This window comes from Grammomys surdaster, unplaced genomic scaffold (genome assembly GCF_004785775.1).
Source record: "Grammomys surdaster isolate TR1022 unplaced genomic scaffold, NIH_TR_1.0 262, whole genome shotgun sequence".
Lineage (NCBI taxonomy): Eukaryota > Metazoa > Chordata > Mammalia > Rodentia > Muridae > Grammomys > Grammomys surdaster.
This window is the reverse complement of record NW_021604703.1, coordinates 3,421,091-3,448,028: the sequence shown is the minus strand read 5'-3', so window position 1 is coordinate 3,448,028 and position 26,938 is coordinate 3,421,091. Positions and strand designations below refer to the sequence as shown.

Sequence of the window (26,938 nt, the reverse complement as noted above, 5' to 3'; positions counted from 1 at the left end):
TTTGAACCGTATTAGAGCCATCGTGTCTCAATCCATTTAGGCTGTCTGTATCAGGATATCGTGAACAATAGAAATTTCTTCCTTGGGCTGGAACTTCCTTGGTTAAAAGTGACTACCGCCAAGCCTGACGGTCTGAGTTCAATGTGTGGAACCCACACGGTAGAAGAAGAGAACTGATTTCAAGTGGTCCTCTGACCTCCACATGTGAACATGTGTCTGTACGCTCTCATGCATGTGCATACATGATCTAAATCAATTACAAAGAAAGGCATTTACTTCTACTGGAGGCTGAGAAATGAGGTGCTGACAGATTGCTTGTCTGGTAAAGATGGCACCTGCCATCTGTGTCTTCGCATGGTGGGAGGGGTGAGGTATGTCTCTGGGGCATTTTGAATAAATGCATTGTTTCCATTCGTGAGGTCTCTTCTTTCAACAACTGCAGCCCCCCCCCCACCCTACACCAATCTTCTTAAAGGTTCATGAGTGTCACACCAGTGATTCACCCCCATGCTGTGCCCAGGCATGAAGATATGGCAGCTGAAACACGTGCCTCTAACACAGACACTCGATAGTCAAGAAAAGTGATAGTAAATGCAATATTTTATAAATTAAAATTAATGCAAAAAAGTCCACAGTGAACGAACTAATTAATACCCTTGGTGTTGTGAAGTTCTGCAAGGACGTGTCTGGCTTTAAGGCTTTAGTGGTCATTCCATGTGTTTTCCACAACCTAGCTCTACTTATCCATCCTCATAGGAAAGGCAGGGGTGTGTTTGTGTGTGTGTGTGTTTCTCATATTGGCTTTCTGTCTTTCTGGAAATTTTAATTTCATTTTAAAAACACCCTGGAGCAGTATTTCTTCTCACATACTTTTTTCCCCCCAAAGTTTCTGCTTCCCAATGTATTTTATTCTGTATTCTGTAAAATTCCTTTGGCTTTGTTGCTCAGTCTGAGTACTGAACACTGTGGGTCAGAAACTCATGCTTGGAAAGCACAAAATTTAGTGAGGTCACCCAAATTCAAAAAGATATGAAGCACATGCTCACGCTTATATGCAGATCCCAGACTATGGTGCAGACGTGCACGTATGTGTACAGGTAAGACTGGCTACAGGCTGAGTCTAAACGGGAGACCCGGAGATTAGGGTGTTAGAGGATGAGGAAGGATGGGGGCGTATGCAAATGTCACAAGGGACATGAAAATGAGGAAATGTCATAAAAACATCTAACATCGTGTGCTGATTAGAGAAAAGAAAGAATTCAGGCTTGGGGCTGGGCGGTGGTGGCACACGCCTTTCATCCCAGCACTTTCGAGGCAGAGGCAGGTGGATTTCTGAGTTCAAGGCCAGCCTGGTCTAAAGAGTGAGTTCCAGGACAGCCAGGACTACACAGAGAAACCCTGTCTCGAAAAAAAAACAAAGCAAAAAAAACAAGCAAACACAAAAAAACAAACAAACAAAAAAGAATTCAGGCTTGGGCTGAGGGGGAGGCTCAGCAGGTAGAGAGGGGCTTGCTCCTGAAGAGCTGACGCCCCTGAGTTTGATCTCCAGGGCCTGAATAGAAGAAGATAACAATTGTTGAGAGTTATCCCTTGATTTCCACTCTCATGCTGTGGCTGGTGAGCACATGCGCACATGCACACACACACACACACACACACACACACACACACACACACACACGTAATTAAGAAACAATTCATGTTTATGTTTTCTACACACTTATCATTCATATTCTTGAAGTTCTAGGAAAATGCTTTTCTTCCTTATTCTGTCCTTATTGTATTCTGGGGATATGGGGTTGAGATGGGATCTCTGGGCTAGCCTTGACCTTATAACACACCTGAAGATGACCTTGACTCCGGATCCTCTAGACAGCCTGAGCTAATGTTTTCCTAGTTAGCAGTGTGCAGTGTCTTTGACTCTCCTTTCTACTTCCAGCTCTCTTTCACCCTGTAGATTGCTTCTATGGTTAGGGGTTGTGTTTGGGGTTTGCCATTTTTTGTTGACTCCTCTTTTTTCAGTCTCTTTGGGACCCTACTCTAAGTATTTTTGTGTTATTGGTCCTGTGATTTTTCAGCAGTCCATTCACATACAGGGATGTAGAAGTCCAGACTCTGGCTGGAAATTCTTGTTCCAGGGCAGGACTTGGAAGCTAGCAGTTTTCACTGTATGACAGAGGCTTTGGGTTGGACACTGTCTGGGCTTCCCCTATCTACTACCCTGCCACAGTAAGAAAGATTCTAACTGCCACATGAACCATGCTGGATTTCTGCTCACAGTTCCTTCTCATTTTTTTTTTAACAAAAAGGTTTTATTTGTATTCGTGTGTGTGTGTGTGTGTGTGTGTGTGTGTGTGTGTGTGTGTTGGGGTTTTTGTGCACCTGAGTTCAGTTTCCACAGACACCAGAGGAGGGCACTAGATACTCTGGAACGGGAGTCACAGGTAATTATGAGCCAACTAGTGTGGTGTTGGGAGCTACGCCCAACTTATGCACCAGAGCAGTAAGCACTCTGAACTGCTGAGCCATCTCTCCAGCCCCCGTCCTTCACTTGTTAAGAAAAGAACCCTCTAAGTCCCTTCTCCTACATCAGTGAGTCTTCCATATTCAGATCTTCCCTTTTCCCTGTGCTCATCTTGGTTGCGCCTCTAGGGTTAGGTGTGAATTGGGAGGTGGGCTTGCTGCTCTGCATATGTTCTTGGCTGTGGGCTGTGAACTGAGGCATCCCTCTGCCTCGTGTCCCAGAAAAGCCCTTAAATCCCTTGATCCAAGGAAGCTTCTCTTGCTCTCTTAGTTGTCCTGATTCCTTTTTAAATCCCACTCTGCTGCAGTCTTAGAGGAGGTGAGAAGCCCTGTCATCTGAGGACCTGCACCACTCTTTGAGAGAGCTGCTTTCTGCTTGCTCATCCCTGTCCCACTCCTGGGACCAGCATCTATAAGACCACACTGTATGTTCATATCAGGAAATAACCTCTGATCCTGCCCCTTTCCTGTATCCATCTGCAACCCCAAACAGCTCCACTTTTTACTTCTGGATGTCAAATTTATCTACATTTCTCCACCTTGCCCAAGGCATTCCAGCTTTGTCTCTCTCTATCACAATTGGCCACTGGCCTTCCTCTCTTACCTTCTGCTAGCCCTTTATCCAGAGAGGGTGACCAACCTGAAAGACAGTTAATCTTACCTGTCCTTTCCTATTGCCCATCAGCAACCTCCAAATGCCATCTGGCTTCCTAGCTAACTGGTCCCTTACTACCTTTCTAACTCCTTTACCTACAATTTCTACCACTGACGAAGTTTCAGGGGGTGACCACCAGGATCCTCACAGAGCCTTCGCCTTAACATCTCAGTGCCTGTATTCAGCTTGACCTGCCTCCTCCTCCAGAGCTGTTTTCAAGTCCTGCCTAGCTTTGGGGATTCTGTACTAAACACTCCACCAGGGTGGCTGCTCAAGTCCCAGCTGTACCAAGGAGCTTTGCCCCTTCATAAGCTTTCCTTTATCCATCCTTTCTTGGTACATCTGCCATGCAGCTTGGAGGCAATTTTGTCTTGCACCTAGGTTGTGGTAGTGGGGTGGTGTCCATTTCTCCACCAAGCTGTGGGATCCTCAAAGACAGCCATGTGGCCACTGTCTCCCCATTGTGTGACTTTTCCTGGGGATCTGTGAACAAACATCTGTTCACTCAAGACATCAATGACAGACCCAAGAAATGATTCCTCTCACATCTAGCTTGGTGAAGCAATAAGCTTAGAGAGGTTACTTACAGGACAATGATTCAAAGGCAGCTGCACTACCAGATAGTGCAGGCCAGCAGAGGTGACACTCGGCAGCTGCATCCCTGCAAACCCACCAAGCAGGCAGCTCCACTGAAGAGCCTCCCGCTTCTTTGCAGCAATTGTTCACTCTTTACGTAGCCTGGAGCTTTTTGTAAGTCTTGTCACTCTGAGCTTCCTGAGTTAGGGTATATGGATGTCTCTTCTCTACAGGAAAAAAAAAATGTTTCAACTTGGAAGAAATAGCCATGTGATTATTCTTTCGGCCCTTAAGGCACAGCCATTGATAGCATCACTTGCTAGAACTGAACCACCATACACATAGCCAGGAGCCTAGGTCGGGATGCCATCTCTACCTGTCCCAAGCTGTGGTCCCTGTCACTTCATGACAGTCCTCCAAATCTGGTCTAACCCATCAAGATGGAATTATGGGGAAAGTGTGAAAACCATATTCTCAGCAGCTGTACAAGTCTCTACAGCTCCCTTTTCCATTGTGGGTGTTCCGGGGTACTTTGCTGGTTAGAAGGGGTCTGATGCCCTGGGACCACCATGAAAAATGCCTGGTGCCACTGTGGCAGAAGTAACCGGCTGGTATTTCCATCTTTCCAATGAGTGTGACTGCTAAGAAGCTGTGAAGGGAGGCCTTGGAGTCTGCCCAGCCGCACACTTTTCTGTCCCTGCGATGTGCCTGCCCTTGACAGGACAGGAAAATTAGTCCATAAATTATGAGCCTAGAAGGAAGCTGCCAGTCGCCTCCTGTGTGGTGTTGAGGTTGTCACCTCTGAGCAGCCCACTCTGAAGGCAATTAGTCTAATTGCTTTTGTTATTCCAGAAAACAAATTAAGCCACCCAAGTGTTTCCAGGTAAGGGGGAAAAAAGTCAGTAATGTATAAGAAACATTTAAGGAGTGTTTAGCTCACAGCCAGCAGTCTGAGTAAACAGACACAAAGCCATTGGAGGGACACCAGGACCTTTATGAGGTGAGCAGTTGCTTGGGTAGCAGGGGATCTGAAGCAGACCCTGGAGGCCATTATACTCTTGTCCCCCATTGGGAACTGGCCTGTCTATGGATTCTGCCACTGCCACCTACTTCACTACTGCCCTAGGGCAGGCCTACCTCAGTGGTCACAATTAGTGAGACAGTCACATACACCCCCACAAGCTGACCTCCTTTCCTTCAAACCAGTCACCATCTCTCAGCTACCATGAGAACCGCCAAAGGTGACAGCACCACAAATCAGACTCTTAATAGCTTTGGGGCTTCCTGTAAACTGAGGAACGTCCTTTCGTCTACAGCGTAGCTTCCTGTACACAAGCTTTGGAGACTCCTCAGCTTCATCCTGAGTTTGGTTGGTTGTTGGTTGGTTGGTTCAGATGCTAGGGACAGAATCTAGGGATTGACCAATGCCCAGCAGGTGCTTTTCCATAAAGGTACTACCCAAGCTTTCTCTCATTTTCCCTGTGTGCTTTACACCCCTGTACCTTTGTCCCAATGAATAGGGTCTCTCCCCCCGCCCCCGTGTGTGTGTGTGTGTGTGTGTGTGTGTGTGTGTGTATTTGCCTGCCTGCTTGTGTCCTCCTTGCTCTCTAGATCAAGTATGCTGACTTAGTGTCATCTGCCCTGACCATGGCAGAGCTTGGTGCTTGCAGCTTGTACTCTCTCTTGGCGTCAGCATGAGGCTTCTCTTGCAATGACATCGCTTTGCATCCACTGAGCTCACCATTACCCTATGAGCAACCTGAGTAGGAAGGCACCTGGCCTTGTTCTGTTTGTTCTACCCACTTGCCATGTGGCAGAGTCCGTATGCCATAAGATGAATTTAGTAGGCTCTGGGCGGATGGAGGGCTGAATGGATAGACAGAAAAATAAATGAGGGAATCAAGTGTTATAGGTAAATGCTGTCCCAAGGAAGCCATCCACTTCAGTTCAACTGAAAATTAGAAGCTGCTTGGGTAGGGAGGTGGGGGAGTTGACTGTCAGGGCCTCTGTTGTCTATGTGCCCCTTGGGAATGTGCAGGGGGCAGGAGGTGGTGAGAAGCGGCTCTGAGTGGTAAGCACTGTGAAGGCAGAGGCCTTGCTGCGTCTCCATCCACTCAGAAGGAGTACTACAAATTAGCCATTCTCTTGTTCCTTACCAAGAAGTACACTCCCAGTCTTGCACATACCCCCTACGGAGCTCTGGAAGTGTAGTTGACAGTGCTTCACAAGGTCTAGTCCCCAGGACAAACAAGCCTTTCATGGTGAGCCTATTCTGCATGCCTGTAGGAAGATCTTGAGAAGCAGAGACAACTGTTTTGTCCGTTTTCCCAGCACTGGTGTTGGAAAACTGCCAGAGGGCAGCGCCCTGGCTGGCAGAGTCAGGAGGTCTGTTTTATTGCCAGGATCCAATAGTTTCTCTAACAGGGGACCCAGGCCACCTGTCTTGAAATCTCAAGGGGTAGAGGGCATCTCTTACTCCCATCCTGCTGATAGAATCCCGTGGGATGGGGTCTAGGAACAGGTGTTTGAAAGCATACCCTCTGGGATTCTCGCTCCTGGGAAGTTTATCTCACTGTCTGAGGTGGTCCAGTGCTAGCTAGCCCAAGGATTGCGAACAGTAGACTCAAGAGTTACAATTTGTTACATCGTCTTTACTTTCTCCCGCCTGAGGCTTGTCCTCTTGGAAATCATCCAGGGGCTCAGCTGCCTTCTGCTGTGATCTCAGCGTCCTTAACCTCCAGTCTTTGATCTGCATTTCCTGCTTCTGATGAAACACAACCTGCTCCCCACGCCATCAGAAAAGTACAGTGCATCTTCAGCCAGCCGCAGAATTTCTCAGAAATGCTAAGTGCCTTTTGGAATTTATTTTAGCTACCGGTGCTTTGTCCTGCTTGGGACTAAGGCTTCGTTTTACACCTCAGACTGTGCAGTCCTTCCCTTTATGCCTGCACAACCCTGTCACCCAGACCAGACGATGCTCAGGAGTCTCAACCTGTGCCATCAGCTCACGAACCTCTGAAGAGAATCTGCCTCCTCTGTCAGTTACCCCCCCCCCCGAGGTTCAAGCTTGTGTGAGGTGGGTAAGGTGGGGTACCTTGCCTACTCCCACCCAGAGTAAGTACGAGCTCTGAGCCAGCCCCACTAGTGATGCAGAGTTTGGAACACTAGTAAAGTTTTTTCTTTGGTAAAAATAAACAAAGCAGGCACTTTCTCTAAGGAACTGTGGTTGTGACCAGGTGGCCCGGCCAGGCTCCCGGCTGCGTTCCGCCCGCTTCGGGCAGCCAAGGCAACCAGAGCACCTGTGATGGGGACTCCGGCCTCTGTGGTGAGTGAGCCACCTCTGTGGCAAGTTTCAAAACCTCCGACCCGGGGCCGCAAGCAGGCCTCTGCCAACATTTTCCAGGATGCTGAGTTGGTGCAGATCCAGGGCCTGTTCCAGCGCAGTGGGGACCAGCTGGCTGAAGAGCGAGCCCAGATCATCTGGGAATGTGCAGGGGATCACCGTGTAGCTGAGGCACTGAGGAGGCTGCGCAGGAAAAGGCCTCCGAGACAGAACCACTGCAGCTGGCTCAGAGTGCTGGAGCCTGGTGTTGGAAAAGGCCGACCCACAGACCAGCACCACTGACTCGGCCTCCAGTGAGCAGTTCGGGAACTCCCGGAGGACAAGTGCTAGAGCCCACTGGAACTGGAATAAGCCAGGCCCCACAAGCTATCTCCACCAGATCAGACACTGACCTATGAAGGGTGGGGACATCCTCCCCAAATATTGCAGAGACTTTTGCCAAAGGGCTTATGGAGTTGTAGAAAGGACATCCGAGCAGGCCCTGTCTGGGTAAAGAAAGTGGTAATAAGAATGCCCTCAGTTCAGCTCAGAACCAGCATCTGCTGGGCTCTGCACTTGCGGGACCCATTCTTACCAAGTGAGGCAATACCGAGGTTGCTCATGTGTCAGCCTTTCTGACCTAACAGTGTAACCCAGCTGCATGGCGTTCCCCTGGAATAAAAGTAATATACACTCAAATGCAGCATCTCACCGTTTCTGCCACTGACAGTCACCAGTCACTGTCACCACCCAGCAGCCACGGTCTCTCAGTCTTGTGCCACAGGCCAGTGCAAAGGGGGAAACTTGTTTAAGTGGAAAATAAAAACATTTGCATCGAGAAATAAAAAGCACAAAACAAAAACAAAAAATTACTCCAGCTATTTCTTTCAGACAACTTGTGCTTTGTAAGCTCGAGCTATGCTTGTTTAGGGCGTTTGGTGTTGGGTGGAGTGTATTTCCTTATTATTTTACCAGGAAAATCAGCATGTGCTTAGCATGGTTTGGGTTGGTTTTTGGTTTTCGGTTTTGGTTTTGTTTTTTGTTTTTGTTTTTTGAGAAACAGCAGCATTCCAGTCAGTAACCCAGGCACCTTCACTGTCCCCTCTTTATGCACATGATAGATTCCAGCTCAGACCACAAAATGGGTTCTGAGCTAATGTGTGGTGAGGGGGCACATGACTGAATGATCTAAAGATTTAAGTGAAAACCTTCTATGACCTAGATCTGGGTTGGGAAAAACAAATACAACCACACCTCTTGACCTCTTCCTTCTTCTGGGTGACACAACAATGTGCACACACAAAACTACCTGGCACCCACTGCCACCTGGTAAACACTGGCCAACATATCGGTCCCCCAGCTCTACACAGCCCTGTAACACCCTTACCACTAATGCGGCAAGAACACCTGGTCTGATTGTCTAGAGGACTCTCTTAGGTGTGGATAAACCGATGGGCTAGCACTGGAGTGCACCATTAAACGTACACACAGACTCTGTGGTTGTCCAGATGGGACTGAATTCAACACAGAACAGACTATCTGGCATGTAAGTGCTCAAGGATGCCCTGGTACTCCAGGTGAAGAAGATGGACTTCACCTACCTTTCTAGGCCCTTCCCCATCCTCTAACCTGCTCGCCTAGCTTTCTTCTATTTCCCTATTTGCTGATCAGAGATCTGGCCCATAGGATGGTGTCAGCCACGTTCAGGCCCTCTTCCTTCTTCAGTTAATTGTTCTTGGAAATTCACAGTCACAGCCAAAGGGGTATCTCTAATGTCTCAGACAATTCTTTGTCCTCTTCCTCCTCCTCCTCGTCCTCCTCGTCCTCCTCCTCCTTCTTCTTCTTCAAAAAAGTACTATGTTTATGTATTTGTGTATGTGTGTGTCTATGTGTCTATGTGTGCATGTACACATGTGTACTCGAATACATGGTCATGCCAGGGTGTGCATGTGGAGGACAGAGGACCACTTGTAGGAATTTGTTCTCTCCTTACACAATGTGAGTTCCAAGAATGGAACTCATGTCATCAAGCTTGGTGAAAAGTGTCCTTTACCTGCTCGCCATCTTAACAGGCATTTCTAAGCCTGGTCAGATTAACAATCAGAATTATCGGTCATACCACCCATACCAGCTTTGTGACCATTCCTTCTCCTCATTTGCTCTCTGGAAGCAGCATCGTCTTCCATTTGAATGTCTGCCTGTGCTAACATCAAGATCCTCAATGCTGGCTATTTGAACTTTAATCCTCATGGTGGTATGGAAAACTCAGATTAGCATTTATGTGAAAGTATTGTTCCAGGAGGCTGGGGAGGCTGGACAAAAGGAGAGAAGAGAGATGCACTGAGTGACAGGCTTTTCCTAGATACTAGAAAGAAAAGCAGAGTATAGATGCTGAGGGCAAATGGATGGCCAGTACCTGTAAGGCCTGCTGACACAGGCATGGTGGTGAGGAGGCTAGAGATGGAGCTGTTGGGAGAGTGCTCACCCACTAAATAGAAAGAACTATACAAGTCGAGCATGGTGTTACCACCTGTAGTCTTGGGGAGGTGAATCAGGAGGATCAGAAGTCCAAGGTCATCCTCAGCACCTTAGTAACTTTAAGGCTAGCTATACTACACAAGATCTTCTCAAAAACAACCAACAGCAACAAAAAAGATGGTGAAGGGGTTTTTATTCATATAGCCAAGGCTGTCTAAGGGAGAGAGACATTGGACTCAATCGCAGGTCCCACAAAGACAAGAGAGGTTTGTAGTGAATGTGCAGGGAAAAGGAAAGGTTACATTACTTCAAAGACCTTGGTCAGCAATGGGGAGTAGGGAACTTGACTGAGGGTCAAGAGTGAGGAAGAGAAACTTCACTGGCTTGCAAGCCTGGGATTTCTGGGTAAACTGGCTTGATGGAATTCTTTGCTTAAACTCAAGACAATAAACCAGGGTCAAGGTCCCGTAGAGACTAGGACTCAAAGAAGCTCAGCTAAATCTCAAGCGGATCTTGGTCAGCATGTATCCTTGGAGTAGGAAATGACCTGAGGGGACTATCACACTTTCCATAGGACACTGGAATAGCTACCCCCACAGCCATGGTGAAGGTAAGGTCCTCATATGGATTAAAGGCAGTTGAGTCCCTAAGGTCTAGAACAGCCCTTCTGTCCAAGTGGCATCTGTCAGCCAGGCTTTAGGAAGAAGCTGAGTTTAGACTTTGGCTGTGTGTGAGCTCAAAGCCACTGAGGATCTCAGATTACTGCTCCTGTCCCTGAGACCCATAGCTTGTCCCAGCCCAGGTCCTGAGTACTTTGTCAGTCATCTGTTACCCCAGGTTACAGAAAGCCCCACTCAGATTGGCCCAAATGACTGAAAGAATCATTCTCATGCATTGCTACATCCTTGGTAACAGTCGATCTAAAGCTTGGAACTGTCATTGACATAAAGGACCTGGTTGCTTCCACTCTACCATACTCCACGGGGTGAGTGAACTCTTCACAAGGCCCCTGCACTTGTAGTCAACACACAAACATGGCAGATCCTTCTCTGGTGGGTTCACATTTCATTATTCAGAATAGGATGCATGCCCTGTTCCAAAGCAGTCCTTGGCATCCTAATCTCAATCCCCTTACATCATGCACCAAAGCAAACACCTTCTCTCCTAGGTTGCTTCTGTTGGAGTTTTTTTGTTGAAGCATCTTAAAAAGTCATGTAGAAGGCAAAGACGCCATCAGTTTCCCCTGTCCCTACCAAGGAGCCTTGGTCTTCTGTTTCATGGTACTTTTTCCACAAGGGCAGCAACAAAACTACCCATGCTTACAGTGCAATGAGGTTTTAGGAATGTCTTTGACTAAGTGCATGGAATAAAATGGCAGGATAGAGTCAAACTGTTTGTCCTCTACCCATGCTACTTTAAGCTCACTTGAATGGAGAAGTCAGGGCCACAGAGTTGACTACTGATAGGCTAAAAATAAGTAAGATATGTCTTGCATCTTTGAGTGAGAGGAAGGGGATATCCATGAACCAGAGGTTCTAGGTATATTTTCTAGATGTTCCCTAGGGCCTCAGAGAAGAGGCACTAAGCTCCTAGGCTTTGACTCTCAAGGGCTACCTGCACAAACCTGCTTTTATTGAGCAGCTGGCCTGGCCCCAAGCGTGGTCAACTACTACTAAGAGAAGGTTCCATCTGCCATCAGAACATCAGGGCAGGAGGAGATGTCACAGATACAGACATATGTCCCTGGCTTGCTTCCTTACTGAAGCTGCAGCATCAGTGATCCGAGTCTACCTTTCCCCATTCGTCTCCTCACCTCTCTGGCTAGTCCCTGTGGTTGACTAGAACAGCTCAGATGGTCTTTGGAAGCAGATGGTCTGCTAGCCATCTGAACCCCTCATTTACTTCTCCTTTCATGGATGGCAGAGGCAGTTACATCTCTGGCAGAATCTATCCACTGAACCTAGAACTTTCCTCAGCTTCTTGAAAACCAGAAGATTTCAAGGTGTGTGTGGATGTGAAAATGTGTAAGTCTTTTCTCACTTGAGCATCCTGGGTCATTTGTTCTCTCATTAAATGTGTCTGTATTGGAGTGGGAGTAGGTTTTCAGGTGAAGCAAATTTCTGAGGTACATTGCCCAGGCTGGTCAAAATAGCATAGTAAGTCTTATATAAACGGTATGGACTTAGATAAGAGTAGTGAATATGCAGTGAGCACCAGACCCCTCCTTGAGAGTTCTAGAGTGACTGGCATGTTCCTGGGAATCCAAACATGCCCAGTCCATCAGCATTCAGAGCTAGCCTATGCCTCTGTAATTTGGTTAGAGTTACTTGGGTAGCTTAAAAGGTTTATATTAGCTTGGACAAGGGGATACAGTCTTCCTTCATCCCAATATGTTTCTGGGGCTAATTCGGAGTTGCAAACGGTGATGAGCTCAAATTGGGAGATTATGCTGGGGAGTCAGATGACAGCAATGGAAATTTTTGAAAAGTCCAGTATATACGTAGGCACTGGATGAAGACCCTTGCAAAAGTCTGAAAGGCTGAGAGTCTCCAACTTTCCTGAAGAGCCACTTCTGAAGACAATCAATCTGTTATGACAAGCCAGGGTACATGACAGGCCCCAATATTGCAACATGGAATTGAAACCCACACAAGTTATGGAATTCTCCTTCTAGATTGGAAATTGTAATATCAGAGTAGCGTGGACAGATGGGATTTGAGTAAGTGATTTGTGTAGCCAGTCTATCATTCACCACAGGGTTTTGTTCCCAGTAGTTTATCACGATGGAGTCACTTAGTCCTCTGGAAACAAAAATTCCTTTGTCTCCATGCAGAATATCTTTGAATGTGTTTTGAGTTTTTCACATTGGTATCCCAAATTTATTTACCCTTTACTGTTGAAGAAACATACTTCAAACATGAAATTAATGAAGGGAAGCCTTCATTATAGCTAAAATAGCATCACAGAAGAGGGTTATCTCAGTTTCTTTTTATTTCCTGTGATAAAATACACAGACAAAAGCAACATAGGATCGTAATAGGGAAGTCACAACAGCAGAAGCCAGGACAGATGGTCCCATAATCAAGACCCACAACCAAGAATCAAAGAATGCCTTGCTCAGCTGGTTTGCTCCTTTTCATATGGCCCAGGATCTGAGCCCAGAGAATGGTGCCACCCATAGTAGACAGGTCCTTTCCATGTCAATTAACCTTACCAAGTTAATACCCTCCTGGGTATGCCCAGAGCCATCTCTCCTATGTGATTCTAGATCTTGCTCAGTTGACAACTGAGATGAACCACAAGGATGATGGTGGATTTCCTACCTTGACTAGTGTGACCTGAAGAAAATAGACTTACCTGAAGGAGGAGGAAGCTGACCTGATCACATGTAAGACTGAGAAAGGGTCTGTAAGGGTTGGGTTCACACCTTTACTTACCATATAAAGAAAGTAGGATTCAGGAGAGTATTTTGCCCGAAGCCATCAAGTTATGACTAGAATCCAGACCCAGCCTCACCAGAGAGTAATGCCTATGAGATGTCTAAAGAGACTAGCAAACATGTCCAAGCAGTGCTGTGCCTCATTTAGTATCTGTTTTCCTACATTTCCCATAAAATATGCTGTTCTACATTTTATAAACAGATGAGGCTCAGGTCTGACAGAGCCCTGGAGTATACAGACAGAAGTAAGAGACAAAAGATAAGATTCTAAAAATAAAATAAAATAAAATAAAATAAAATAAAATAAAATAAAATAAAATAAAATAAAATAAAATAAAAACAAAAACTAAAAAAAAAAAAAAAAACAGCAAGGCCAGACTAATCAAGTGAGGAATGTGGGAGAACTGGGTCTAAGGCTGTAGTGAACATGTGGTCCAACTAAGAAGGACCACTGAGATGGAGTCAGGAAGGTACACTGTAGGCATGGGTAGTTTTGTTGCTGCCCTTGTTGGAAAAAGCACCATGGAACAGAAGACCAAGGCTCCTTGGCAGGGACAGGGGAAACCTGTCCTGGCGATGACCCGATGGCGTCCTTGCTTTCTATATTACTTTTTAAATGCTTCGGCAAAAAAAACTTGACAAAAGTGACCTAGGAGAGAAGGTGTTTGCTCTGGTGCATGATGTAAGGGGATCGGTAATTCATCATGGCTGAAAAGAAATGGTGGCTGAGTTATAGTACAGACCTTTTTTTTTTTTTTATATCTTGGCAATTAGGAAGCAGAGAGCTTGGGCAGCATGAGAGCCAGGCTGTAACCCTCACCCTCTTTCCCAGAGACCTGTTTATTCTAACCTACTGAACATTGAACAGATTCCCAAACAGTTCCACAGCTGGGGACCAAGTGTTCAAATACATAAGCCTACATAGACCAAAACATTCTACCCCTGGCTCCCACGGACTCATGGCTACCTCACATTGTGATATGTATTCAGTCCAACTTCAAAAATCCCAGTACTCCTAACAGTTTCAACACTGCTCAAAAATCCAAAGTTCAAAAATCTCTTCTGAGACTCAAGGCAAACTTTAAGCTGTGAACTGAGTAAAATTAAAAAAAATAGTTTGTATACCGCTAGTACACAATACTACAGAATAAATATACCCATCCCAATGGGGAGAGGGACAGAACAAAGAAAGACTGAACCAAAGTAAGCCCTAAACCCTTGAAGGTCAAAACCTAAACCCTATAGCACCATGCCTATCATCTAGGGCTTGTACTAGCATCATCTGTGCCCCTGGGGGATTGGGTAGCTCCTCTCTTGTAACTTTGCTGCCTGTAGCAAACAGGGCGTTTCTTCTAGACTGGATCCACTAAGTATCTACAGCTTTCTCTTGTACACACTCTGTTCCCTGCATTTTTAACGTCAGTGTTGGTGTCGGTGTTGGTGTTGCTTTTGGAGACATGGTTTCCCTGTGTGATCCTGGCTTGTCCTGGAGCTCACTCTGTAGACCAGACTAGCCTTAAACTCATAGAGATCTGCCTGCCTCTGCCTCCCATGTATTGGGCTTTAATGTGTGCATCACCACTGCATGGCCATTTCTAATATCTTAATGGTCTCTGTTGAAACTTAGGCCTTATATTCATACACTGGCCTTTCATGACCTCTCTTCAGAGAATCCTATCTTTATAAATAGTACCTGACGCCAGCAGCTTTATTCTGGAACTTTGATGTGAACCTCCATGATCCTGTAACTCTTACATTCTGCATGTCTATGTAGACACTTCACTTCCCAGGTGGCTGTGCTCAGGCAGGGTTCCTGGATGTGTTCTTTGTTCAGGTGCTCTCTTTTCAATGACAGTTGTTGTCCTTTTAAATGAGTGTGTGTTGTTATACCCTGGAACTCTCAGTGGATGAGGTCTTGCACTTGATGCTTTTCTTATTATCTTGGTGCAAAGTGTGAGATTTCTCTTTATGTTGCCAATCTGCTTAACAATTATAGTGGCTTTCCCTGCAGCCAGCTTGTCTGCTACTTTAAATATTCTCAAGCTTCTTTCTTCCACAAACTGTACATTTTCTTCATATTGCTACTCTACTTTTCTCAGTTTCCCCCCACCCCTGGCACCACAGTCTAAATGCTGAGCTGTTTTAAATTTTTGCCACCAAACAAATAAACATTGTTTCTTCTTTTTAGTTATGCTTTGTTCAAATTTTCAGAACAGGATAAGAACATAGCCAGATCCTTTACCAGAAGATCATATGAATGGCCTCTAGCATAATCCCTCACAGACAACCTGTCCTCACCTCCAAAACCTTATGAGCACAAATTCTCTGGTCTGCGTTTCTACTGGCATTCTAGTCTCCTGAATCCCCCCTCCCCAGAATAGTTCAATATACTCTCAACATTTCTTCTACAAACCAGCTCTGAAGAGCTACAGGCCATAGGGTCAGCAACCCCGAATTCTCTAAATTAGTTACTTTTATCATTTCTGTGTCAAGTACCTGATAAAAGCAACTTAAGAGAGGAGAGGTTTGTTTTGTTTTACACTTTAAGGGAATTCAGTCCTTCATGGTAAGCAAGGCACAGCAGACAGGGATCTGCTCCACAGATGATGTAACTCCGATTATGGCAGTGGGGGCTTTTGTTCCATCTTACTGTATCTCAGTGGATCAGGAAGCAGCATCTCAGGTTAGGATCAAAGCCAGGCTATAGCCTATCCCCCAGTGACTCACCTTTTCTGCCTGGTGCCCACTAAAGGTCCCACAATCTCCCCAAACAGCACTGCTAATCAAGGAACAAATGCTCAAACACATCAGCCTGTGCAACACATTAAACATCCACACCATGGCAACTTCTTCAATCAACGGGAGGGTGGTTATCCAGAGGCACAGAGCTCATGACTCAAGTGTGTGACACTCAGAGTACATTAAAGCTGAAATAAATAAAAGTCAGAGCACTTCGCTCCACAGAGCCCACACTGGCACCCTGTCTGAACACTTTGCACTCAAGACAACCTGGAGCCATCGAGGTAACCTGGAGCAAGGGGGGCTCACAGGGCATTTTGTCTTCTCTGTGCTCCTTCACCTCAGACTATAAACTGCTTGAGGACATAGACTGTCTCTTGGTTTTCTTGTTTTTAATTCTCCAGATTCTCCAGCAGCTGTTTGGTAATATCCACTGAATGAAGTTACTCAATTTTAAGAGGGTTTCTGACAGCAAAAACGTGTGGAAAAAAAACAACACTATGTAAAATTGGCACTTGAAATTCAAGGCAAATGTCTCTTTAAAAACTATAATTTAGAGATCTAATCCTAATCATGGCTCTTGGTATGGGAGTCTACATGCAGGCTTTTCTGGGAATGGTGGGGGGACGGAGATGCTTGGCAGCTTCCCTACCCACCTGGTGGAAAGAGAGCTGCCCTGGCTCCCAGGGTGATGGAAGCAGCAGATGCTCTTGGGAAACAGTTTGTGGGTTTGCCTCATTTCTCATTTTCAGCCTCATAATAAATGTACAAGCTCCTTGCTTTAGACAGCCAGTCCCCCCCCCCAAAAGAAGCCAATGGTGTGATCCCCACTAACTGAAAGAACCCCTGGCCATCCAGCCCCATGTACCCACCACAGCTTGGATGCAGCTGGGGTCTTCTGGAGGAAGGGAGGGGCAATGAACTAGTCTCAAAGGCTCAGGATCAGCATCACCCTGACCCCCAAAGGCCCGAGAGCTGGGTGCCTCACTTCCCGAGTGACTCCTCTTCCTTCCTTCTGGAACATGGCATAGAAATCTATCATTCACCTCTGCTACCCTAGAGCTTTCTAGCGTGTCTCCTGTCCTCTAGAGAGGCTAGCCAAATCACTAGAACTCAAACTACCCAAAGGCATCTTCCCTTTTCAACCTCCTAGGGTTTTATAACCGTACCCTTAGTGATAACAGCAGTAATGGAGTCCTCATGTCTGCGAGACCCCTGTCATTGGTATGTAGATGGCTGCACTCTAGTGTCCTCCCTTAAAGCCATGTTGTCCCCATTCTACAGATGAGGCATAGCTCAGAGAGGACACTGGCTTGATGGAGACTCAGGAGTCCTAAATCCATCTCCATTGGGGGGATTTCCCAGAAGGGAGCCTGTCCCCTTATTCTGACACACAAGCCATGTCGTGAAACTGGGCCAATTCCATGACTGACTTCACTTTGGGATGAAGACAAGTAACAATGTGAAAGGCTGACCTACCCCCAAAAGATGGCAGTAACATCCCCTGTCCCTCTGGGGTGTGATTGACCAGGCTTGCAAAGCCCACAGCTGAGGTTTCAGGCTTCCGTTACTATTTGGTTGAGAACATAGTCACTCCTTTTTATTAGTACATAAATTACTTTTTTTTTCTCAAGCAGGTCCAAAGAAATGAAGCATAGATGGTGATAACGTTCAAAATGTTTACCTACTTCCTCTCTGAGGACATCAGATTAGCCCTTTCTGTGGAGGAATGTGTAATCTGAGGGAAGACAATATCAGCCTTTTGATCTTACAATACATTTTTCATATCTTTGCCACAAAGGCTGATTATTATCGTGACATTTTTAAACAATGACTGTCCCCAGTACAGAATGGAAAAGAATTGAGCTCAATGTATAGATAGATGGACGGATGCTTAGAGAAGGCCAGGCTGTGCTGATTGAGTTTTCCTGGTGAGGTCTTCAAGCAAGCAACGTTGTGATTAACCCCTTCATCCCAGAATGTGATTCTGTGTAGTAATTGGGATCCATACTCGGCTGTATACGTTGGCCTTTTTCCGCTCTTGATTAATGATCCCATCCGATCCTTCCAAGGTCACTGTGTCCCCTTCTTTCCCAGAACATGAAAGAATCCTTGATTAAATGACAGCATCAGATTAGACAAGGAAATGTGCATGGAAGGGCTTCCATACACTGAGTCAGGGGTGCAGACTTGATGCTGAGAACCCTTGTCTGGGAGACCATCTGGGCCCGTGACACTGGCAGCTGACAGACATGTGATTGGCTCCACTGCCTGGGTTGGCTAACATGGAAAACGACATTTCTGGAAGGCTCATGTGTGTGGCTTACTCATCTCCCCTCAGGATTTTACCACTCTGCAAAGGGAAGGTGTTGACTAAAGGACACTTGAGAAATGAACAAAGGACAAAGATTTCAGACACCTCTAGCATGGCTTCATGTGTTGGGCTAATGGAGTGAGTCTATGTCACCTGTGTGACAACTTGTCCTCTTGCTGAGTGCCCCACAACTCCAGGCTAGAGGTCCGCAATGAGAAAGGTGGAAAGCCACCAGCAAAGGAGAGGTTAACACTGCGGGAGCAGCTCTGAGCTCCATGGCATGCAGCACTGGGCACAGCCAGACCATCTTGCAGCATAGTTACAAATTCCCCTGCAGTCACAGGGAGCGAACAGATAAATCATGAATGAATTTGAAATTATATTTCCTTCTCTTAGCTTTCTTCCTGCCCACTCCTGCCTCATCCACCTACTGACCCCAGAAATAATGTTATAGAAAAATTGTAGGTTGCAAATTCCATCCAATGCACTTAGCTCCATCCTTGCTGAGGGTCTGGGGAAGGGAATCCCAGTCTTATTTCATGAAGCTTGTTGACAGGTTCCCTGGCCGTGTAGAGATCTGAAGGGCAAAACCCAGACAACACCAGAGCCCTGTGGCGTCAGACACAAGCAGAGACAGTTTACCTGGACAGTGGGAGGATGTTGCCAGGTGTGCATGGTTCCTGTGAACTTCAACTTTTCTCTTCCTATAACAAAAATACTTGGTAAAAACAACCTAAGGAGAGAAGAATTTATTCGGGCTCACAGTTTGAGGCTACAATCCATCACGTCAGAACCATCATGGCAGTGGGAACATGAGAAGAGTGGTCACATTACATCTGCAAAGACAGGTGGATGCTGATTTAGCTCGCTTTCTCTTATATTCAGTCCAGTGACACCCACACCATCCTCATACACAGTTCAACCATTCTGGAACCTTTCACCCTCAGAGACACGCCACAATGATTCTAAATTTCCTGAAGTTGACAATCACAGTGCCTCTTACATCATGTGTCAGACATGCTGGGATCTTTCCCCCATGTCGCATCAAAGATTTCATGAGGAAACACATAGGTTTACGTTGCTAATTTCACTCTTCTGAGAACATAGTCCATAGCCATGAACAGTAAGTGGAAGCCGCTGATAACAAGACCCCAGACATCCTGGTACTTGAGAGATGTGCACAGTAACCTGTGGTCCCTCCGTGAGCCCCTTCAAGTACACAAAGGCAGTCTCAGGGACTCTGCTGGAACCCCCTGACACACAGAGTAAGAATAACCCAGGTTCCCCATGAGCAGGAGACCCCTGGGTTTTCATGCCAAGGAACCCCACCCTCAGGCTATAGGACAGAATGACTACCAAGGTGGGAATCTCTTTCATGGTTCTATGTCCCCAATTCTTTGCTCTTTTGACAAATTGTAATCTTCTTCAAGACCTTAAAGGTTAGGTCTTTGGTCAAAATGGGTCTTCTGAGTCAGCTACCTGACTCCAACCTTTTTCCACAGTTTTCCTTTAAAAAATAATTTATTATTGTTGTTGTTTTTGTTGTTGTTGTTGATATTGTGTGTATATGAGTATATATAGGTTCCAGCAGAGGCCAGAAGGTGGTATCAGAGCGTGGAGCTGCAGTTACAGGTGGTTGTAAGCTGCCCAACTGGCGTGTAGGGAGCCAAATTCCCATCTGTTGCAAGAGCAGCAAACACCTTTAACCTCTGAGCCATTTCTCCAGTGCTTCCTCCATTTTTCATACTGGAGGACGTTTCCTCTTTCTCACTCACCCCTCACCCGTGCTCCAGCTGGTGTGCACCTGGTCTTTGCTGAGAAGGCAAGCAGTATATGTGAGGAGATAGAGCCAGTGAGGTACACACACACACACACACACACACACACACACACACACACTTTTCCTTAGAAAGCAATTCTTTCATCTGCCATGTTAACAACACCAGTTACAATACATTATCTTTTCCAGAGATCCTGGTGTCTCAAATGCCCCCATCCATTCTTCCAGGGTAAGCATTTGCTGTCCACTGCTTTTTAGAGAGATAAAAATACATCAATATAATATGTGTAGTGTTTTACAAAGTGATGTGTTTAGCTTTTCTCTATAGCAGGTACTAGAAAGTACCAAAGCAAGGTGCCTGGAAGGTGGGTATGTTAAGAGGGAAGGAATCAAAGTGTGGGGAGGTCACTGGCCAGCTCACCACTCCCTTTATCCCAGATAGATTGTACACATTACAAGGCAGGGGATTTGTCATCTCAACACCTTACCCTTTGTTACCCACTGAGCCTGTCACATGTGCATCCATTTAGCCAGGCTATGTTGAGTGAGGCCCCTTGTGCAAAGCTCCCTGCTATGCCTGGGAACCAAGGCCTGTAAAACATGTCCCTACCTTCTAAATATTGATGGGGAAGATGGTGTATCTTTCACAAGTTACTTTAAGAATGTGCTTTAGATGTTCAGACTCACATTTTCTCCATCCACTCTGATGTTGGAAGTGTCCCAGCATTGTGGGACGGATAAATGTAGTCACTTCATTAGGACCCTGCCTCACAGAGCCGTCATGTGTGTGGGGAAAGATTTAAGGTCCACTCTGTGGTTTTCAAGACTACAACACACACTCATTAACTCATCATCATGTCTCATGATAGACCTTTTGGCCTTCTGCCTCCTGGCTCACTGTGCTTCTACATCCTGTGACCAGAATCTCTCCAGAGCCCCTCCCTAGCTTCATAGCCACCATTCAGCTCTCTACTTGAAAATGCTCTAAGATTGCATTTTATAAGATTCCATAGGTAGCCATCGTGGTGGCACACACCTTTAATCCCAGCACTGAGGAGGCAGAGGCAGGCAGATCTCTGTGAGTTTGAGGTCAACCTGGTCTACAGAATGAGTTTCAGGACAGCCAGAACTGCATAGTGAAACAGTGTTTGGGGGAAGAAAAAAAAAAAGGTTTCACATGTGGGTGAGATCACGCTGTGTGTGTGTGTGTGTGTGTGTGTGTGTGTGTGTGCGTGTGTGTGTGTGTCCGTCCCATTTCAGGTGACATCACATCATCCAGGTTGTCACAAACATGACACAACATGGAGGAGGAGATTGTCAACAGGGAAGCCTTAAGAACAGAGTGCTATGAGGGATGCCCTATGATAAAAGGGAGTCTTGCCAAGCTTACTCGGGGCTCTTGTGATTGCAGACCCCACTCCATAGCAACAACAGCAGCAGCCCAAAGTGAAAGATATCAATCCTCAGTCAGTGGTGTTAGTCAGAACAGTGAAATCTGCTTGCTATTTCCCTCAGTTGGCAGGGTGCTTACCTGGCATGGCCGAAGTCCTGGGTGCCATCCCCAGCCTGTAATCCCAGCAGTTGAGCAATGAAGACAGGATCAGAAGTTAAAGGACATCCTAGCTAGGTAACGAGTTCAAGGCCAACATGGGGTACATAGTGAGAATCAATCTCAAAACCCAAACCAACCAAATGCCAAGTCAGCAGAGCTTAGGTGATGGTAAGAATTGAAGGGACCTGCTGGGACTAGGTGTCCCAAGGAGGGGTGGTGCCCAAGGGGGGGTTCCCCCCTCTGAGGAGAAGGGGGAGAGGAGGGGAGGAGAGGGGAAGGATTTGTAAGAACAGGACTGGGAGGACAGGGGAGAGGGAGATGCAACTGGGATGTAATATAAATAAAAATAAATTCTGGAAAGAGAAAAAAGGATGCGAAGGGACACGGTTTGGCTCTCTAGCACCCAATGGAGTCAACAGGTGGAGAAGAAGAGGAAGAAAGAAAAGGCTTACAGGCAAGGCATGTAGGCAGATGGCCAGCTCTTGCCTTCCCATGACCTCTGTGCCCCTTATTCTAAGGGAAGATCTTATATGTGATATTTCAATTAAAGATGTGTAAGTCTTAGAAAGTGAGTGTATTCTAAGAAGTTGTGCGTGCGTGCGTGCGTGCGTGCGTGCGTGCGTGCGTGCGTGCGTGTGTGTGTGTGTGTTCTGGTTCACAATGTTGGTGCATCACATCCCAGCGAATCTAAGAAAGACACAAATAATCAACATTTTTGTGTTGATTAAAATCACTTGTATTGCCAGGCAGTGGTGGCACACGCCTTTAATCTCAGCACTTGGGAGGCAGAGGCAGGTGAATTTCTGAGTTTGAGGCCAGCCTGGTCTACAGAGTGAGTTCCAGGACAGCCAGAGCTATACAGAGAAACCCTGTCTCGAAAAACCAAAAACAAACAAACAAACAAACAAAAACAAAAACAAAAAATCACTTGTATTGTAAACACAATGTGGTCAACTTCCTTCCAGAGCTGATCCTGACCTGTAGCTTGGGCCCAGGGAGTGCCAGGGGAGATGTGTACATTGTAACCTAACTTCAGTGTATAATTAACCTATTAAAAGCAAACCTTAGGAGGCCGCCAGGTTTTGCTAGATAGAGAAGGCAGGGACAAGGAGAAATGTGAGAATAGGGCCACAGGGAGAAAGCATGTGACTGTTGAAGGACAGGCTGTGATGGGCTCTGAGGCTTGAGGTTGAGCCCTCTCCGGAATCCTCTCCCAGGTTACTCAGGTGAGATAGACCACAGCCAGGGGAATGACGTCTCATCTTTTGACAAATGGCTGGTATGTTCAGGCAACCATCTGCTACCTGTATGGGCATCTAAACTGCTGACAGTGCAGATTCTCAGAGAGGGTTTTCGTCCCTGCAGACCTGCCACTAAGGGGTGGGGGTAACCTAGTACCCGTGCAGACAGAGCCTGACCAATAAGTCCTTGCCAACTTTCATTTTTTTCAAAGCTCTGCAACTTCACTTAGATGTATGTGGTTTTTGCTTGGTAATCAGATTCCCACCAAACATCTATCATTAAACCTCTGTTTTCACAATACATGCTTTATTGTAAAACCAATTTCAACAGAGTATTGCAGATGCAGTGCAATTTTCATGTCTTAGTTGGGTTGTCTTTCATTTTTTTTGCTTTTGGGGGGCTCTTCCTTTTTTGGTTGCTAGGGTATTAAACACTTGAGGAAGTAGCTTGGTAGTATCTATAGAGTGGTGGTTTTCCGAATAAGAGATTGCATTAGCCCCTTGTTATATATTTGGACAGATTGTATCCATCATGGCTTGGCAAGATAAATACATTAAAATGCACTGATTGAGGAAGAAATGAAACACTTATATTGCTGACAGAGGATTATATCTCTCTTCTGATGAATGCCATGCTACTGGCAAAGCTCATACTTATCCAATATAGTGGTTTCCATTTTTTATGGGAGACAAAATGACACGGGGGCAGGCTAGGAAAACAGTTCAGTTGGTAAAGCATTTGCCTCAAAAGTTTGAGGACCTAAGATAGATCTCCAGAGCCTATGTAAAAAGCCCAAGTGTGGTAGCGCTTTCTTGTAATGCTAGCGAGAGCGAGGCAGAGACAAGATGATCCCTAAGGCTCACTGGCCAGCCAGCCTCTCCTATTTGGTGAACTCCAGGCCAACAAAAGATCATCTTGTTCACTCAACTGTATCTGCTGTGAGTTTGTGCATGCAGTAGTTCTGTCATGTCTGCGGTCTTTTCTCCCCCTCTTTTACAATGGTCCCTGGGCCTTAGTGTGGTGTGGTGGGGGTGGAAGGGATGATACAGATGCTCTATCTGTGGCCACGTAGTGCACTGACACAAAGTGTGCTTTGATCCTTTGTGAGTTTCTACATTAACCACATGATGAGGTCTGAGAGCAGGCACTTACCTACTGGTAAAGAGATACAAATTGATACAATGTCCATCTAGCAGACTAATAGTTGTAGGTTCCCCCCGGGACCCTGGAGCTCCTGAACAATTTGGGGCCAGATTAAAGCGACCTGGTATGTGTTTCTTCCTGTAGAGAAGACCTTAAGTTCAAACAAAAAGTGATTGGTTGCCTTGATAATAACACCACCGTTGTATCCATGGGTATGCATGCTGCCCATTGCTGTAGTTGACAGGGTTCCCAGCTGCTGATGACGTCTTGCCCCAGAAGCCTGCAGAGCACCTTCCAGTTCCATGAAAGCTAGCCAGCAGGGAGAACGCTTCCTGGTCAGCCCCAGCATTATTTCTCCATGTTCTTAACACACATTGTTTTTAAAGTTATAGAGGAAGCTAGAGATGGCTCGTTGTACCACAGATCAATGCAGTTTTCATGCACTGAGGTGCTTGGCACAAATATGAAGACTGTAGCGAGTATGGAGGCTCACAGTATTTCTGACTCTGGAAGGTAGAGACAAGGGATCCCCAAAGCAAACTGGCTAGTGAGTTCTGGGTTTACCAAAAGACTCTGCCTCAGGGAAGAAGGAAGTAGAACAATGAGAATTATTCAAGCACGTATGTCTGTATAAACATGTGTGTGCCCACAGTACACCTATGAACATGCATACACAATATACCTGCATGTGTATACACACACACACACACACACACACACACACACACACACACACAAACTGGGGGGAAAACTTCCACTCCCCCAAAGATACAAGACATACATGACTGCAGGCCATGGTGATGGTGAGATGCTTACCAACCCTCCACAGCCTCTATCTGCCCAGTCTGGCCTTTTCTTGGGATATCATGAGACAGATCCAAGAGTCACACTCACTGTGTGCCCTCATAGACTAGGGTGGGCTGTCACTCCCACTGAATCTATGTGGCTTGCCCATCTCTTTCTCTAAGTCGGCAACTGTGGCTGGCCTGGAGAATGGGGCCGGCCCTGGGACCTAACCTAGAGTAGACGCAGAGGCTTGAGATGATGTCTCAGAGCCCCTCAGCTCCACCATGAGGCTCATCTGCCGAGGTGCCTGGAGGCCACTCCCAGTGATGTGTTCCATGTCTGGGACATGAACACTCATCCAAAAGTCCACCTGATTTAACACAAGACTTTAGACTAGAAAGCAGGGCTTGTGCACTTGATACCACACTGTACATGCCTTGGGCATGGCAGGGATGACAAACTGCAGACTTCCGGAGAAGGTGGCCCTGGTGAGCCATGTATGAGTACTCTTGCTCTTCTCACCTTCCATATCCTGACCCTGCCTTTGAAATGCCTGGATTGTCATGGGGTGGAGAAGTGTGGCCTAGAGGGTATAGCAGAGCACACTGTGGTAAGGCCTAGGCTTCAAGATAGACCAGTTTGTTTATCTATTCATCCACCCACCCACCTATTCCTTTTTTCCATGTGTGCATGTGTGAATACATACATGCATGTGTGTGTATGATTCCTCATGTGCTATTGTCATTCTCTTCTCCAATTAATTTTATAGATTATATTTATAAATTATAAATAATTCTATGAAGTATGTATGTATGTATGTTTGCATGCATGCATTCATGGTCTCTCACTGGTACAAGCTCACCAGGAAGTCTCAGGGATCTACCAGTCTGCACTGCCCCAGTACTGGGGTTATAAACCTGTTCCACCTTGCCCTGATTTTTTTATGGGTCCTAGAGATCAAACTCTGGTCTTCATGATTGTTCAACAAGGACTCTGACCACTCATCTTTCTCCCTCAGCTTTGTCCATTCATTTCTGAGCACGTATGTGCTCAGACACCAACACTGACCCTTGTTCACAACACACTGTTTGCATAACCTGTCCCACGTTGACAGCTATGGCTGGCCTAGATGGGGCTATAAGTATATGAAAGCCTTATATGTGAACTCAGTGACCTCATGGTGCTCCTGGGAGGACTAAATACTAACTGGCCACAGCACAGAGGAAGCCTGGGACAAAGAATGTCAGTCACTGTTATGTCTGTCTTTGAGATGTCCTCTGAGGACTGCAAAAGTGTGTCATATATGATCTCTCTGGGCGAATGTCAGCTCCTTGAAGCCAGCTGGTCCAGAGGAGAGGAGAGAGGTCCCGGGGCTGAGCCCAATGGGTGAGTTTTGATGGCAGGCCAGGAGTCTTGTTGAGGCAGGAACTCAACTTTAATGTAACAACCTCTTGTTTATATAAACTCAGAGCATAGGGAGGAGAGGTTTTGGTGGGGTGAGATGAAGTTGGGGGTGGGAAAGTGTGACGGAGGGTACGGGGTGACTGACAGGGTCAATGGCAAAGCTCTACATCAGCAACAGCTGAGCAGAGGCAGGGCTAAACAGGTCCTATTGAGTCACTCTGGTACGGAAGTGACTAAGACAGGTCTCAAACTCGAGCCAGGCTTAGACTGTCCCACAAGGCCACAGAAACTTGAGCCAGGCTCGGGTTCGTCCATAAGGCCCAAACCAGGGTTGAAATGGGACCCAACAGGCAGGAATAGCAGAGGCATACCCTACTCAGTGGCCTGAAGTCTCCTCAGAGGTTATTGATGAAGACTATTGAGGTGTATCCCCTGCTTTCTTAAAAAAGGAAAATAACGACCTTTTTACTATAGTGAAGGAACTTAGAAGACTTTGGGAAGTACAGCCTTTCCATTTCCTGCCATAACAGCTGTCTGTGAGGCTAAAGACATGGCTCAGTTGACAAAGTATTTGCCTCACAAGCTAGAGAACTGGAATTTGAGTGGGGTATGGTGGCACACACTTGTAAAACACACACACACACCTCCCAACCCTTTGAATTCTTTCTGAAATAGATGTCTACAAGATGTAAGGTTTTATTAAAGCCAGCTAACAAAACCTTTCCAGCCCAGCTGTGATGATTGTGGATCCAGAGTCACTTCTTCATTCAATACTTGATCTATGCTTAATACCCAGAGTACATCTGTGATTCAGATAATCGGTTCTGAGGGCAGACTGTCTGGGTTCAGGTCCTGGTGCTGCCACTTACAAGCCAAGTGATCTAGGATTGATTGCTTAGCCTCTCTGAGTCCCAACTCCCCCATTTTTTTTTAATAGACCTACTTCCTAAGGTATTCCTGGGGCTTAAATGAGTTAATGTGAGAA

General features: G+C 46.2%; 1 protein-coding gene and 1 pseudogene across 2 annotated transcripts in view; both read left to right on the top strand.

Annotated features, from left to right (window-relative positions):
* Nucleotides 1-26,938, top strand: part of Fstl4 (follistatin like 4) — a 419,001-nt gene that overhangs the window by 147,528 nt on the left and 244,535 nt on the right. The window lies entirely within an intron of this gene.
* Nucleotides 7,045-7,488, top strand: LOC114628036 (annotated as a pseudogene).